Genomic DNA, 5,130 nt, shown 5'->3' with positions numbered 1-5,130 from the left:
ATAAAAACTTTTAAACACTTAACCCTAGTATTTCCCCGTTTCCGGTCAAACTTCGAGTCAACAATCTCGTTAACAAAACATGAAATAACAAGCAACATACACAAAACAAACTCGAACAGCATCATCTACCATTTAAATGCGCCTTCTTTGGAGAACAAAAGATGGATCCAGGATCATTGCTGCTCGCCTCATTTCCAGCTTTATCAATCTCATCATCGTCACTATCAATGTTGCTTGGATCGGATCGGTTCTGGTGGCCCTACGCCTATTAACATACACATTGAAATAGTAACTAACCAGATCCTTCTTGCTTTTGTGCTTGAAATAGCTCGTTAAGTCATCCCAAAAGGTTATACCCGCAGACGGAGGGTTTGACTTTATTATATGCTCAAACAGTTTTTCTTCATTCGGTTTCCACTTAAGAGCAACACTCTCACCCATATCATCAAACTTCCATTTATAAAAAGCGGACCCCACTTCATGTTTGACCCGGTTTCGTTTCTCGGAGACATGAAACCGAACACATTCTAACGAGCCCGGAAACTGGCAGCCACACGAATCTTGCCTTCCTTTCCCCATTCTTTCAAGCTCGATTAAACTACTTCTCGGTTCGCTTTTATCTAGAGGCCAAACGGGGGTCCCGAGCCATTTGGAATCGGGGTTCATAAGGCTGGTCGGTCCACTCGGGTACTTTGGCTTGAAATTGGCGACCCAGTGGGGTCCGTTTTCGCTTTAACTTGTAACCCCAGAAAGAATCTTCGTCCTCTCGGTCACTCGGGCTCCCAGTGGATGATGACTCAGAGGAATCTTGAGGCTGCGGTTTTCTTGGAGGGCGTGCGAGTCGAGTCTCTTTGGCAGAAATGAGCCTCTGGCTGCATCTTGATGTTGATTTATCAGCCAGGTCATCGTACATTGCTGGATGCATCCTTAAATTCTTCTGCAAAAGGACAGTTTAAAATTCTAATGACACTCAAAAAAACACTTTCATTACACTATGAGGCGTTTAGAAATAACAATTGCAGTTAATGCAAAAACACTGAATATCCAGGTCAAACCATTAACTACAGGTTTTGGAAAAACCAAACCAGCTGATCAGCTGGACTGGAAAAAACAATTGTGTTTTGGTGGTTTGCCGGTTTGGGCCAGTGTTTATATATGATATATCACAAGTCACACCATTAGATCTTCTAAATTCAATGAAATTGTAGACTTGGAAAAAGATTGAGCATTTTACCTTTTAAGTATTAAAGGGTTTAAAAAAAGGTAAAAAAAAAGTTACAGCATAAATTCAGTTGAATTAATAATCTATATGTATTGTAACGTATAATAATTATGATATTCCTATGCATGAAAAAATATACTTTTTTTTATTTTTTTATTATATATATATATTTTTAAAAATACTTTTTAATATCTTGATTGGTTCGGCTTACATTGAGATTCTAAACCTGTAAACCTAACCATGAAACCTGGATTTTCAAAACGTAAAACGAATGGTTCGCTCCAAACCAACCATTTAGCTTGGTTTGGACTGTTCAGGTAGTTTTGGCAGTTTAAAAGAGGCCGTACATTACACCAGAGTGACCAGATGGCAATGCCCATCGCTATTTGCAGTTTAGCTCAGACAAAATAATTTCTTTCTCAATTTATACTATTGACTAAATCGAATCAGTTTCAAAATTGTAAAATCAGCAGACCAAATAGAGCACCTAGATGAAACTAACCAAATACATAAGGTAGTGATATTCTTCCTGGTTTAGGTTCAGTTCTGGATCTAAAGAAAACTACCTTAGGCATTACGAATAATGTTTTCTACACATTACTATCAGAACAGTTTCAACACTAAGCATATTAGTTGCACTGTTTATTTTTCAACACTTTGTGTGTCATGCTATTGATATTAAGATGTTTAAATATTATGTGGTACTTTTCCTGTAGTAATATTCAACAAGTTTATTATTTATGTTAGTCACTGAGCACTATAAATTCAAAACTATACATTTCAGAAAAAAGAGAGTGATTAATAAAATATGAAACAATGATCTTTCTTTTTTGCAACTAAAAACTAAAAATAATATAAGAAACCCTTCCATTAAACCCATTTGCTGACATATATAATGTATGCATACAAGTCAAACAAAACAGCGTAAAGTTGTAATTTAACTCATACATAAATAAACAATTCAAAAATAAATCAATTCAAATAATGGTCAAGTTTGATTATATTTTCTTTTTCATAAACTGATTAAAACTAGGAAAAAAAAAGAACCAAAAATAAAAAAAATAAAAAAAGGGTCAAGATTCACCAAAGTGTATCTAAAGTTCCTAAAGCCTCTTAAATTATCTAACTAAAAAATTTAGACATATTAGTGAATGTGGAAAAAAATATGATAGGTGAAGGGCTGATATTTGACATATTAGTTATCGCAGTGGGATATCGGTAATTTCAATATCGTAAAGAATTAATATATATATATATATATATATATATATAGCAATTTAACAAAAAATTCAGTATACTATCCTACCATTAACAAATTAAGAGTTAAAACACTAAAAATTGAGTATTAAGACTTACAACACTAATATCCGAAATATCGGTGATATATCGCTCAAATATCACCAATATTATCGGTATGGATATTCTGACCAATATTTCACATGGGGACCAATAACCGATATCCCATCGAAAGTGACTGCATGGATTAAAATCATACTTGAGATGTGAATACCAACATCTACAGAAAATTAAAAATGTAAAATTTTTCATGTAAACATGCAAAGACCAAATAATCTAAACATATAAAATCCAAACTAAACGCAAGTGCACATCAAGAAATAATATATAAGCATAAAGTAGTCATTTTTAATATCTAGCACATCAAGAACATAAAGAAATACCAAATTGCATCAAACAGTAAAGTTTCAGTAATACACATAACAAGAGTTATATATAAGCCATTGAAAAAAGATAACTGAAAATACCTGCCACTTAAGTTTGACCGTCGGATCAACATTAGTCTGAAAAAGCCTTGCCTCTCGAGCCGAAAGAACCTGCTTCCACACATGTTCACCTCCATAAATCTTCCATTTCGACCTTTCAGGCAACGACCCAATAGCAAGATCACACGGGTCTTTTGACACTCGTTTAACCCAATCCAACATTGGCAAATAACGTTCCCGTTTCCTCTTTCGACTCAACTCGGTTTCTTCTTTAGTACCTGACTCAATAACCACACCATCTTTAACATCTAATCCTTCAACCGACCCGACACAACTCTGCGAATCTTTAACACCCAACCCTCTCTCCACAAACTCTTTGTAATCTTTCATCTCAACGTCCGAAAAAAACTTTCGAGAATCCGAAACTTTCATCTCAACTTCACCAAAACACGAGGATTCGCTTACTAAATCTTTATTATTCTTAACAGTTTTCAAAAACCACTCATCCAACAAGTCTAGATACTTGACATAAACCACCTTCAAGCTCGCCGAACACTCCGAACCACACCCTATTTCTTTCGCAACCAAATCCCAAATCCCATCACGCGAAACGCTCTCATACCCGCCTTTCTCCCTCACACACAAATAAAGCCTCAACAAATTAATAGGCTTTCCATCTCCAAGCATTGGAGGAAAAGGCCTAAAACAATTAGTATTACAAAACTCTTTCAAAAACCTAAACACAATTTGATTAAACACTTTCCCAAACTTATTATCAATCTCTCTTACAGAAACCCCATAATAACTGTGAATTGCTTCTAGGGTTCTAAACCAATCCAATGCACACCCATCTGCAACCTTTGACCATCCTGCCATAATTTACAAAAATATCCAAAAAAATTCACAAAAAGTTTCAAACCCTAATGACAGATCTTACAAAATTGAACTAAAAATCAAATCTTGAAACTGCATGTGGGTAACAGATCATATAAAGAACGAACTGGGTCATATAAATTATCAAACTTTATGATGAAATCAAGCAAAAGAAGAGTGACCCAGATGAGAAAATTGATAAATTTACAGACTTTATTTCTTGGTTTTAGGGTTTGGAATGAAAAGAGGGAGAAATTTTAAAACCCTTTTGAAATCCGCGCCAAGAAAGAGGTTTGAGAGAGAGAGAGAGAAGGGTGGAAGAGACATTTTAAGTGTAAGTGTGTGTTTTGTGAACACAGACGAAAAAATAAAGAAAAAAAATCAAAGATTTGTGAAGAGAATTTGTTACCAGAGAGAGGTGTGTTTTGTGAGGGGCCTCTTGTTTCTGTACTTCTGTTTATTTAGCCCCTTTGGATTTTATTAATTGAAAACAGGATGGGTGATTGAGATTTGAGGGGAAAAATAAAACTAGGGTTTTTTATATCTTACTTGAATTGGGCACAAATAAGTTTTATATAGTGGGATGATGAATCTAACCATAGTCTTTGTTGACTTAAGATGGAGGGTATTTAGGTAATTTTGTTGTACCTTGTATTTTGCAAATATGTAGAAAGAGGTTGTAAAACTTGTAAATACTTGATTTTATGATTCTCTTATGATGCTAGATCTCAATTTGTTGATAGATAGTGATATTGTTGTGCTTCTTTATTTGGTTTGAAGCAAGGGTATTCGTAACGCGAAGCTGTAGATGATTAGGATTTCACTATGATAGATGAGAGATGGTGAAGTTATGGATGTCATTCAATTTGTATGTTCGTGACCGGATGATTGACGGAAATTTATTTCTGATGGACGAGATGTTCATGTGTGGGCCCCTTACAATTTTATTTTACTTTTTTAAGAAACGACTTTATAAACTTTGCATATTTATATATATATGGAAACTTTTACAAAATTAAATTGTTTATTTGTAAACATAAATTCAAGTTATTATGTTATATTTTTAATAGAATTATAAATTTTTGTTCATATTTATATATAAGTTGTATATATTTATAAGTTTGTGTAACTGCTATACCTATTTATACAATTTGATTAAGTAAATAGTTCATCATAACAAATGATATCATTGTACCCAACAACTACTAGCTTGTTGTAAGTGGAATTTTATTAGGTTCGTTCGTTTGTTTAGTCATGTTCATGAATAAGTTGACACGCTTGTCTATATTTGTGAACCATTTTTGTGGGTATTCT

At 34.0% G+C, this 5,130-nt stretch overlaps 1 pseudogene across 1 annotated transcript; it reads right to left on the bottom strand.

The window, feature by feature from the left end:
* Nucleotides 1–9: 9 nt before the first annotated feature.
* Nucleotides 10–4,913, bottom strand: LOC143534179 (AT-rich interactive domain-containing protein 1-like; annotated as a pseudogene). The gene is made up of 2 exons (XR_013135490.1): nucleotides 2,986–4,913; nucleotides 10–937 (listed from the first exon to the last, which is right to left on the bottom strand). The product of XR_013135490.1 is annotated as an AT-rich interactive domain-containing protein 1-like (transcript).
* Between the last annotated feature and the right edge of the window lie 217 nt (nucleotides 4,914–5,130).

The sequence above is a fragment of the Bidens hawaiensis genome, unplaced genomic scaffold, assembly GCF_021521415.1.
Source record: "Bidens hawaiensis isolate Kalapana, Puna unplaced genomic scaffold, B.hawaiensis_p1.1 tig00010099_1, whole genome shotgun sequence".
NCBI classification, from domain to species: domain Eukaryota; kingdom Viridiplantae; phylum Streptophyta; class Magnoliopsida; order Asterales; family Asteraceae; genus Bidens; species Bidens hawaiensis.
Note: the sequence above shows the minus strand (reverse complement) of the source record. Positions and strands in the feature narration are given on the sequence as shown.